Source organism: Leptinotarsa decemlineata, unplaced genomic scaffold (genome assembly GCF_025532065.1).
Source record: "Leptinotarsa decemlineata unplaced genomic scaffold, Ldec_3_MD MMD2_P_RNA_scaffold_9, whole genome shotgun sequence".
In the NCBI taxonomy this organism is placed as follows: Eukaryota; Metazoa; Arthropoda; class Insecta; order Coleoptera; family Chrysomelidae; genus Leptinotarsa; species Leptinotarsa decemlineata.
In genome coordinates this window covers 3,612,835-3,625,663 of record NW_027412536.1, presented here as the reverse complement: position 1 = coordinate 3,625,663, position 12,829 = coordinate 3,612,835, and the positions used below count along the sequence as shown (strand labels likewise).

The 12,829-nt window shown below is 33.0% G+C and overlaps 1 protein-coding gene across 1 annotated transcript in view; it reads right to left on the bottom strand.

Moving 5' to 3' along the window:
* LOC111515037 (cationic amino acid transporter 2) overlaps positions 1 to 7,966 on the bottom strand; it is a 153,043-nt gene extending 145,077 nt beyond the window's left edge. Inside the window, exon 1 of the mRNA XM_074170449.1 lies at positions 7,732 to 7,966. The gene's annotated coding sequence lies outside the window, so the exon portion shown is untranslated. The remainder of the gene's footprint in view (positions 1 to 7,731) is intronic.
* Positions 7,967 to 12,829: the final 4,863 nt, after the last annotated feature.

The following is a 12,829-nucleotide window of genomic DNA, read 5'->3' as shown; positions in this document are numbered from 1 at the left end:
TTTGAAATGATATAATTTAAGGGGCGTAAACAATCAATCTACTGTGAATGTAAACGAGGAATCTAAAACAGTCAGGTAATTATTTTATCAAACCTTATTACTCTGAACAATATATGGTAGAACGAAAAGATTGATAACACCATTTGTAAACAAGTAAAGTAAAATATTGATTCAAAATATTGATCAAATTATAATGATACGAATACAGTCCTCATCAAGTAACCTAATAGTAATCAAAAAAAATTTCATGAAAAAATAACAAAACAAAACGATATAATTTTACACTGAAATTTTTCAATCATCAATAGTTTTTTAAGTATTTTTTTTAAGATTAAATTTTTTATAACTTTTGCAATCATTGCTTACGTTCGGATTTGAAAGTTTTGCATATGTTTCAAGGTATTAGGTACAAATATAATAAGGTATCGCAGACATTTCATTTCAATTCACAATAGTAAGAGTTTTCATATATTATACGTGGTGGACTGTTCAAAAAATAGGATGAATGTTCAAATTTCACAAGCTACGAACATTCGATTAGCGTTTTTTTTGCTGGTACACCCGTATCGAATATATGTTCACACTTTCAGCTAGTTACCATGTTGATGAGAGGCATAAAAGTTGAAAATGTTTTGCTCGTTCGGCGATTTTTTGCTATCGAAAGAAAATCAAACGGTGATTATCACCATATGCTACCAAGTCAGAAAAATGTTTACCAGTGGTACAAGCTTTTCAAAGAAGGTAGAGAACATGTGAATGACGACGCTAGCCTTGGACGCCCCAGCACATCATCAACCGATGAAAATGTTGAGAAAGTGAAGAAAATTGTTATGGAGAAGCGTCGAATCATTATTAGAGAAGAATTTCATTATTTCGGACTTTCAATGTATGATATTATATAAAATGATTTGAAATCTCTGAAAGAACTTAAAAGAAGAATTAAAAAAGAATTGCTGAAAAATAACAATTATATTGAGCAAAAAAACCTGGAATTAAATAACATTGAAATAAAATACAAGTAAAAATAGAACAACTGAACTGAAAATAAAAATTAGAAGATTTCAAGCCAAGTTACTTCACGACGTTTCGATTGTTAGTATCTACAATTGTCTTCGGGTAATGACTGGACTAATTCCTCTGGAAGATGACTATTTATGGGTCATTCGAGTACTTTCATTTATCTTCACTTTCATTTTTCCGCTTCACCAGTTTAGTGGGAGATAACCGTTTGGCGAGAGTTGGCCATTTTTCGCTTGATTATAGGTTTCCATATGTTGCGTATCTCTACGCTAGCTTGGCTGAATACATTGTTGGACATCATGTATGCTGCTTCTTTGAATTTCCTCCTAAACCAATGTTCCTCCCTGAGTATGATCTCAGCTTGGGACCACTCGATATTATGTTGATGGGTCCAAACATGCTCTGCCATTCCTGATTTGCTGGTTTCCCCTCGCTGTGTGTTTTTTTTGTGGTCAGCAATGCTAACTTTCAATAGCCTCTTAGTTTCACCGATGTATGATTCTCCGCACTCGCAGGGTATCCGTTACTGAGGATGTTGGTATATTGGTTGGCCTATGCCATGCAATTTTTTCAGAAATTTTGGTCAAGAAGCGTGTGGCAGCAAAGTTCATTCCAAGTTGCTGAATTTCGACCAAAAAAACCATCGCATGAACATCGTTCAGGAATTGTTAAATGACGTCAACGACGATCCAGATTTGCTTGAAAGGGTCAAAAGTGGTGATGAACCGTGTATGTATGGTTATGACATCGGAACCAAAGTCCAATCGTCCCAGTGAAAGTGCCCAGGAGAGCCATGACCAAAAAAGCAAGCCAAATCAAATTCGAGTGAATGTCAAGGTTACCGCAGCGTAGTGTTATGTACCGCTTGCGTGAAGCAATACGAAGAAAACTTCTGGTATTGTGAAAAAACAATTCATGGATGTTGCATCACGAAAATGCACCTGCTCACTCGTCATAGCTTATTTGTAATTTTTTGGCCGAAATCAACACTGTAATCATGCCTCAGCCACCGTATTCACCAGATTTGGCCTCCTGCGAATCTTTTTTGTTCCTAACATTGAAGAGACCCATGAAAAGACGATGTTTTGGGACGATTAGAGAGCTCAAGGACATATCAAAAAGTTCATATCAGAACTGTTTCAATTCAACAGAATACATTTTCAATTAAACATTTTATACTCATTAGAATTATATTATATAAGAAATTGCGTCGTTTCAAACTCTGTGTGGAGAACTAACCCAATAATTGGCAACCGATTAATTGATGCACAACTGTAGAGATTTATTAAGTATAATCTCATGGAGATAGAAAACCAACTCAGTACTCTAACACATGGTAACCATTATCAAGTTTTACTCGATATTTAACTTTTCTAGTTGAATAAGGAAAACATTCTTGGAGTCCGTGTGTATCATTTTCAGCACAACCTTGTATAATGCCTAAGCGGAGTTGCTCGTAAGTTGCGACGAAAGATTAAGTACAATTGAAAAATTCATAAATATTATTTCAGAATATTATTCTCAAATATGTTCAAGGAGAAAGTAGAAAGCGGCCTCAAAAAGGTTTCAAACCAGATTTTCCACCAAAGTACGACATACCATTCATTACGTACAACTATTTACTTTTCAGACAATGTCATTGTCAACCACACTAAAACAACGGATTGTTGTTATTTGGCTAGTTTGCTAAAAAAATTGAAATCTAAATTACTATCACACACATGTGATGAACAAGTACGGTTCCCAATCGTTCTTAGTACCTATTTCACGTATCACAAAAATGTACGATAATTTATAAATTACTTTATTATTCAGAACAGCTGACCTAACGGATAACGAACATTTTGAGATCATTAGGAGGTGATTATTCCGATGAGTCTATTTTATGTGAGTTTTATGTTAATGGTTGTTTGCATTGTGTAAGAGATAGATTTTAGACAGAAAATAAAATGATATATTTGACCTATATTGTGTATTCTGTTGAATTTTATTTCTAATTGGTAGCAGAACAAACTTTTCGATTTTTTCGAGAAGGGTAGTACTGTGGATGGTTCAGAAATGTCATATCTGGTGGAAATGTTACGTTGAGTATTATAAGATGGGAAAACTTAGGTTTTTTGTTTGGCTGATTTTATAGGCAATGAATATTGATTCAACTATATAGGTTTTACTACGACATATAAATAACAAAACTCTTGCCGGAGAAAATGTAAATGAAATATAAGTTCAGAATGATTCAAAGGATTTTCGAAAAATGAAATCCGTTCACCAACTGCAATTTATAATTTTCAGATAGCGGGAAATACAGTTCAATTTTTTATTCATCCTATCTATAGAACTACATCGATAGATGATCTAAGATTATTAAATATCATCAGTTATCATAATCTTATGGAACGCCGTTTTACTTTTTATTGTCACAAATATTCATTTCTTAATTTATTCACCTAACAATTTATTTGTTTGAATTAATTGATTCATGCATTTGTTCGACACATTGAAAACGATTGTTAGCAAAATTTGTTCTATTTGAATGACACTTGATTTAAAATGTTACATGAATAAAATTGTTACTTAATAAAAAAGACTAATAAAATAACTTGAAGCTTTTATTGATTCCGAAGAAAAATATTGTTTCAGAGTATTGGAAAATAGAACGCCAATTTATTATATATTATGCTGAAAAATAATCTATATACATATAGTTCAACTATAATTTTGACCTTTGAATAAAATGTTAGTTATTTATATGATTGTTGAATTATAATGAAACTTTAAATTCACTTTCTAAAAGTAAGTTTGGGAATAAAATTTCAATGATTATATTTGAATGACTGTTAAAGTTTCCCCATGAAACATTGTTGATAATAAAAATAGACTTTCGTTTGTCTGAAAATATAGCAAATTAACTTTCCATACCAAATATTTTTCTATGAATAATAAAGATTGTTTTATTTCAATTTTATTGAAAGTGTTGAATATTTCCAACATTCAATTTTAAATTTGGTTACAACTTTTGTGCAAAACATTCTCAAGCAAGTATCATTTTATTTCATCAATCTTTTTAAAAAGCTTATTTCTGACAAAGAATTGAATGTTTTGATGATTTAAAGAGTTTGTTGTATTTGAAAGATACATTTAAAACGATTGTTGATATCTTTAACTCGGCGCTGGTATCGAGCGGATTTATCAAGAACTTTAAGTGTTATATATGGCAACATGCTAGTTCATTTATAGTACGACAAAATGCCGTTCAACCGTGGCGCCGAATTTAATTCATATATCACTGAAATTCAACAAACAAAATAATTCAGTTCATTTCAAAGGAATATTAATAAAAAGTAAAACGGCGTGCCAGGCCGTTTTACTATTGTTATTTTGTAAAAATGAATTGTTTTGACTGTTGCATTTAGGTGATACATGAATTAAATTTATTGTTGATAATTTTTATTCGTCGCTTCGGTCGAACGGATTATTACCGTACCGTACCGTTACAAAAATACGCCCGACGTCAGCGCCGAATAAAAATTATCAACAATCAATTTAATTCATGTATCAATGAAATTCAACAAACAAAATAATCCAGCTCATTTCAAAGGAATATTAATAAAAAGTAAAACGGCGTGGCACGCCGTTTCACTTTTTATACTTGATACTTGAATTAAATTGATTGTTGATAATTTTTATTCGGCGCTGCGGTCGGATGGAATATTGTGTTACTATCACTAGACTATCATGTTGTCAGATTTAAAAATTCAGCTTATGCAAGAATCCGCTCGACGTTAGCGCCGAATTAAAATTATCAACAACCGTTTTAATTCATGTAACTATAATTATCAACAAACAATTTTATTCATGTTTCACAGAAATTGTAGTAAATTATTCGATAGTTACAAAAAAAAGTGTATATGACAAACATTTACTTCCAAAAATGTCAAACAATGAATCTATAACTGTTCGCAACTTTTCATCAAACAAATTAATTCATATAACATTTCAAATCAAGTGTCATTTAAAATAGAACAAATTTTGCGAACAATCGTCGGTCGGTAGCCAAGCGGTTCGGCGTGGGTGATTTGTTCACTCACTCGAATTGACTGCCGTGTTGGTCGGTGGTTCAAGCCCTAGTCTGAACGATCGATCTTCACTTGCTATCGTCCCTCCCGTGTTAGGAATCACATGTTAAAAGGTAAGACCTCGTTAATCCTTAGCTCGCACAAGTTTCGACTTCTGAGGGTTGTCGTTCGTAGGGGTGCGACAGCTGGTTAACGGAAAAACAGATTTTTTTTTAATGTGTCAAACAAATGCATGAATTAATTAAATTCAAACAAATAAATTGTTAGTTGAATAAATTGAGGAATGAATATTTGTGACAATGAAAAGTAAAACGGTGTTCCATATAATATCAAAAAATATACCCTGATAATTTATCAACCAATGTTTATTTTGATCTCGTGAATATATCACTTGGAACACTCATTGATAGTGATGATATTGTTAAGAAATGATAAACATTTGAGATCAATTACAAAAATAGTCATTAATGTATTTTATTCAGTTAATATTATCATAAAGCCTCACAACACTGGATAACAGTTAATATCAAAGTGATGATGACAATACTAAGTGAAAATATTGTTGTGAATCATCCCCCAAAGAAAATAACGCCGGCCGCCGCTGGCGGTCTTAAATCAATTGTGACGTGGCCAAGATCGCGCTCAACTATGCGACCATTCTAGATGTCACGTCACTTCTGGAATAATTCTACCGGCTTCGATAGACTTCTGGCGAATTCCCTATTGGCTTCGTGTGAATTCGATTATCATATATAAATATTACCCACACCCCGATCGAGAAGTCAAGTTTAGCGGACAGTGCGGTACAAGTGAACTAAGAAGGATATAAACATTTAAACATTAGTTTGAGATTTTAGTTGGAGTTTAGTAAAATAAAGTTAAGTTTAGTTATTGTACAGTGTAGTCAGTTATTGGCAAACCCACGGGAAAACGAAACAATATTATAAAGATTGAAAAAAAATTTTCGATTAATATATCTTTAGTACCTATATTCTGAATTCGATATACATATTGATATATATTATTCACTTATTACAAGCACAAATTAATCAAGTTTTGGGTTACTTCTTCAGTTACTGCTATCAGTAACTGATGTCTTTCTATTGTATTATTTTTTGGATAGAATAGTAATCACGTAATCACGAATTCTTCCATGCGAATACGGTATGGAAGAATTCAAGAGGCCCTCAAACATAAGAATTGGCGTACACAGAAAGAACATATAATTAGGGAAAGCTAGCATCACCCTAGTCATCCTATCATCACTGATGAGACCTTGCCGGGTTGAAACAACGCTGCCTGGCGATAGATCACGAATGCTTTGTTTTAAGGTTCTGGTTTCATCTAGTTGCTGTGCCGTGGAATTGGCCGCGGTGGTAGTGCGCCCGACTCACGATCGGAAGGCCGTGGGTTCGATTCCTGCCTCGACCAGATATTTTTCTCGAGAGAATTTATCTGGTTGAAACTGGGATGATTCTGCAACCGTGTTGAGAATCACACGTTGAAAGGTAAGACCTCGTTAATCCTTAGCTCGCAAATCACGAATATCACGAATATCTTTGATATTCGTGATATTCGAGACTTCTGTCGACCCCATATATGGGGACATGTATTCGACTTAACCTTGTCAGGCTTTCTTCAAGGACAATTGAGTCCAACAATGGATTCGTGGTTAAGCCTAGCACCAGCCAAGTACGATGTATTTGGGCTCTGGTTTCATCTAGCGGTAAATTTTCGTTATGTGGACACCCGGCGATTTTGAAAAAATTTTTGACTGTACTTACGTATTTTGATGCGTAGATTACGAATCCGAAAGAAAAAAGTGGCGCTCTCCCTTATTTAAAAAGTTACGGCCCTTCAAAGTTCAGAAAAGGGCAACTTTTCAGCCTTCTTTTTCACTAAATAAACTATTTAAAAACACAAGCATTTATTCGCTAGGTCACCTTTACACCTTATTCCTCCTTCTTTAACACTTTTCACTTCAATAATCAACATTTTTCTTATAAAAATGTTAAAAAATGTACGGAGCTGCTTTTTGGTTACATATCACTGTATTTTACGTTTTTAAGGTTGATGATATGGTTGGTACGACTGATGCAGTCCATATTCCTGTAGTAATTCAAAAGTTTTTTACCTTCATTCTTTAGATAGTAAATTGGTTTTTGGTGGTGTATTACGAATTTGAAATAGTAGGCGACGGCAAATACCAACCGCTTTTTTCTGAAATATCACTAGTAACTAACCTAAAAATAGAATAATGTCACCAGGAGAAGCATTCGTTTTTAAATTAAGTTTTTTATAAGAAAAATGTTGATTATTGAAGTGAAAAGTGTTAAAGAAGGAGGAATAATGTGTAAAGGTGACCTAGTGAATAAATGCTTGTGTTTTTAAATAGTTTATTTAGTGAAAAAGAAGGCTGAAAAGTTGCCCTTTTCTGAACTTTGAAGGGCCGTAACTTTTTAAATAAGGGAGAGCGCCGCTTTTTTCTTTCGGATTCGTAATCTACGCATCAAAATACGTAAGTACAGTCAAAAATTTTTTCAAAATCGCCGGGTGTCCACATAACGAAAATTTACCAAAAAAATAAATAAATTCTTGATACCGAAAGGACTACATTCAGGAATTTTTTGCTCACCTCAATAACAAAATATATCCAACGTCACTCACGTTTTTGACGCAACACCGACTCACGTAAAAACCACTTCGCGTGCTACCTGAACAAATTGTTCCACGCTAAAAGACCTGCCAGTGCTCAGTCCGTACTACCGACGAAAGTGCTAATCGTTTGTTTATACCGGTGAAATCCCACTTTGCAGTATGTTGATATCTCAATTAAGGGAAAAAATTCGATTCCATATATGCGGTTGGGGTTTTCTATTTGGTCGATTCGAAGTAAAGAATTTATATGTATTATTATTAAAATACAGCTGAGTGGCTCAGGTCACGTACCTGTAGGTATACCTACTCTGAATAAAATTGAACTTAACCGTCATCTGAAAATTTTTTTTGTACTTATGTCTTGTGAAAAGTTAATAGCAAAATCGAATTGAAACCATTAAGAGCGTAGACACACTTTCAAAATTTAGCACCAAGCAAATCGTGCAAAAAATTACCGAGAGGGAAGCAAATAATATCGCCACAAAAATTGCCGAGTGAGAGCAAAAAATAAAAAAAAATCGACGTGAATAATAGTACAGTCATTAAGTACTTGAAGAATAGTACAGTCATTAAGAACTTGAAAGAAGAATCAATTCAGATCAAGGTATTTGAATTGGTAAAGCAGATATACGAACTTGCAGTAGAATGGGAAAGAAGCAAGATGGTCGTCGGAGGTGTATTCTCCTGACTTTGATCAATGCGAGTTTAAAAAGACATAGTAGAAGTATATAGAGTTAAAAAATATATTCAAAGGATCTGAAATTGTCACGAAGGAGAATTCAGAGTATTCAAATCTAAGATTTTTTTGTATCAAAATGGAGAAGTAGAAGCTCAGAATCTTTCCCAAAAAGTTTATAAAACATAAAAATTGATAAAAAAATTCTTGAATTCTTGAAGAAATGGTTTCTCAATATTGATTACAAGCAGGATTAATATTTATAGTTTTTCCAGAGGGTTGAAAATACATCCTAAGAAAAGTACTTTGACTTGCGCAAGAAACGCCCACTTTGGACCTTCAATAAAAAAATTTGATTTCAAGTTATTGAATATCAAAATTAGGATTTGAAGAAATTCAGACACCCACTAGATAAATGAATGAAAAATAATCCGCGGTCAAAACATTTTTATCATGATTTTCCATTTAATTATGCATCAGTTGAGTAACAATTTTTTTCTAATTAAACAGGATAGTTGTTAAAAAAATCTGAGATTTTTTGGAGCTATTTTTGAAAGGTCTTGGAAAAGATTCACATTGGAAAAATTAAAAAAAATGTTGGCAAAGAAAGGTTTTGGCTTTCTTTATACGAAGAAATATGGGAATCTTCCAAAGAAAGGAAGGAAGCAATCAATTTCAAAAACGGCAATTCTATATAAAGGTGTGTAGAAATAACTTTGCATGATCTACACACATTGGAAGAAAACGCTTTTTCGAAACAGTTTCTTTCATACAGATAAACATTGAATTACACGAAAATGAAATACTTTCGAAAAAAATACTTTTATAAGAATACTATTTAGTTTGTATTCGAAACATTCGTTATGAAATTGAATCAGACATCATTCACAGGATTGCTACACAATATAGTAAATGAAGGTTGTAAAATTTCTCTCACCTACCTACATGGAACACTGTTATCCTCACTGGTAGATATCCAGGGTTTAGTCATAGGACACTTGCCTTATTGGCTCTTCAGTACCAAATGTGGATAACATTATTGGAAACAACACTCATTCCATTCATACAAGTAGGACTTCATGCCATCGATGTTATGTTTCAGTTTGTAATCAACAATTTACCGAAGATAAAAAATTGAAAAGCTTCACTAATCATTAAAAATAATCGTTTTTTAATATCTTTATCGATAAGTTTTATTTATTGTCAGAAGCTACATGAAAATAACTTCAAAAATTTTGTATCTGCTTTTGTTTAAAAAATGGTTACAAACAGATGCGTTGTTTACAAGATAATTGAAATTTTTATCGAAAACATACTCTTTGATGCAAATTATGCACTTGTAATTAATATTGAAAAAATATTTTTGTCTCATAATTTATCTTGCTCTTTGTTAGATGAAAAATATTTTTTTAATTTAAATTTTCATTGTTTATTATATAAACAATTTGTTATAAACCATTACATTTTTTATATATATTTGTTCTCTATCTAAACGATGTAACAAAAACACCCATGTATTATTTCCTGTGAAAAAATATTACATATGTTTTATATCGAATGTTAAAAATTCTCTTTTACTCCATCATTGTCACCTGGTTTTTGATATTTTAACTCATGAACTGATTGAGATACGATGAAAAAATTTGGGACTTATTCATTCTTTATCAATTAAAGAACAAATTTTGCCCAAAATTCAAATTTTGCTCAATCCATTCATCATATCATTTGTTTATAGAAAAATTTCAGGTGTTTTACAATTTTCGTGTTTAAATGTAAAGTTTAATAAACATGACTTTATTTAACTATTTATCCAACGTATATTCATCAATAATTTCACCTCGTCGATTTTACTTCAAATTGAATATTTTATGAATTATGAATAAAAATGAGTTGACAAGAAAACTTTTCCCTAAGTTTATTAACCTAAGCATCTTAGAAACTAAAAATTTACTAGGTATAATGGTTTATTAAAATCAAGTTTTTATTAATAATTGTTTACATTTATTTCAAGTATTTTTTCAATTCCATTTCAGATGACTGTCTTTTCTGATAATTTTCTCAGATGGTGTTTCATAATCTATAGTATTAACTTGCTCTTCATTCATTTCAACATTTTTTCTTCGTTTTCATCGCTCCTCAACGAAGCTTCAACAAGCTTTGTCACAAACAGTGAATACTTAGCTCCAGCAGTAACGTCTTCATTCCCATCGTTGAATTCGTCATCTACAATTGTAACCTTGTTGCCATTTTTACAAATATCCCCTTTGCAATGTTTGCAAAGAAACGAACATGAAAATCCGGCCTCCCTATCAATTGGAACAGTTTTTAATGCCTTTGCAGTGGACTAATTTAAATAGATTACCAGGAGCTGATTTCCCTGATGTTTTGATCGGCAGAAACATAGTTTCCATCTTTATTCAGCCCGAATCTTCCAAATTGAACTCATTACCGAGCCAATATTGCACTTGTCACTACACTGTGAAGGAATATAAACTTAGTGCTCCTGAAGTTGGGGGAAGGGTTGCTAAGTTATTTGCTTTCATGGACTCTATGAATCTCATAACACGATGTTGGCTCTACTCTTGTCATCGATAACAGTACGTAATGTCATTCATTCGCTTATTTAAATAAATCCCAGCCATAGAAATCTTGTGGGAGAGAATAATGTTTGGGAAAGAAAGGTTTTGGCTTTCTACTTCTCCATCTTTATACTCGTATCATCGATGACATGATTTCCTACATTAAACTCATTCATAACATAAAGTCGTAATTTTATATGCTTCATTTCATAATGTTATCCAGATTTGGTGCTGACGAGGCGATAAGGCGAGTGTCTTATGCCGAAACATCGGGTGTCCACCACTGAGGATGATAGTGGTCCATGTAAGTGAATTTTCACCTCTTTCATATACTTTATTGTATAGCAATCCTGTGAATGATATCTGATTTTCGAAGTTATGCACCGCTTGCGATAAGCAATACAGAGAAAACATCCGGTATTGTGGAAGAACAATTCATGGATGTTTTGACTGGCTTTCAGGTTTTGCCGTGGTCTTCTTTGTATATGATCTCCAAACTTTTCAATTGCAATTGCGGCAGTCATCTTCAGTGGCGTGGTCGAAGTACTTTTCTTGACGTGTCAACAGTTGTTTATATGAAAGTAGCTGTTTCGAGATGACGTTTCTCCCAGTTTGTGTCTGAAAGTTACTTCTTTGCATGCTCTACATATTATATTTGTATAAAGTTATATTTTTGAAATTGATTGATTTTTTCATTCTTTGGAAGATCCCCATATTTTTTTTGGATGAAGATGAAGAAGTAGAAAGCCAAAACCTTTCTTTCCCAAAAATTATTCTTTCCTAAAAATATACGCCTTTCAATTTTGATAGAAAAGTATTCATTCTTTGTTGTTATCCTTTAATTCTACCATTAGAACTGTTGAGATTAGAGTTCATACTGTATTTTTTTGGAATCCAACCATACTCGCCATGCTTGCCCTACATTTTGATATTGCTTTATGGCAGTCTGTATTTGTTTCTCCTATCAATCCTGTCGACAAAGATATCAATTTTAATGAATGAATAAACGGATTATAAGTTTAAAACCAGGCTTTGAATGTTTGCTTATAACTAGTATCACGTTTTTGGCGTACTGGTGTGACAACGACATGTTGATCGAAAGATTCCCATTTTATATTAACGAACTCTTTTAGTTGGTTCATGATTTCTATGGCATAAGGCATACCTTTCGAGAAACCATGGGTGTTTTCTGGCGATTAATCGTATTCGAGCGTGAATTCAAAAACAATTCGTAGTGACGTCGTTAACAATAAGATTCGCCAGAGTGGAATGATTCAATTTGTGTCAGATGTCAAATTCAATAATAAAAACAAACTTCTCAATTTTCTCGAACCTCAATTAGAATCGGATTTTTGCATACAATGTTTACATAAATATTACCAAATAGCTGCAATTTCCAAACCAGTGTACCAGAATCTTTTTATCAACCCAGAACCTCAGGTTTTCAACTTGAAAACTGACGAAATTCAATACAATCTGTGAATCCCAATGTTTCCTCTATACAAAGAACCTACCTGAATATTTTAAGATTCTAGGTTCAGTAGCTTCAGCTGTACGTTAATATAAGAGCGGGCAACAGTAAGTAATTTATATTTTTACTTTAGGAATATAGTAACTAAGAAAATATGCCAACTGCATTAAGTAATGAATAGCTTCGAGAATCGAATTATGTTACCTATAAAAAAATTCGCAACAACCATCAACGACATCTGCCCACGTTCGGGAATCTGCGATGGTGCTTCATCGCTTAGACCGCCTCTCTACCACCGCGCATCGTCCCCCGTCGTCTTACAGTAGACACGACGCGTAATGGATCGTGA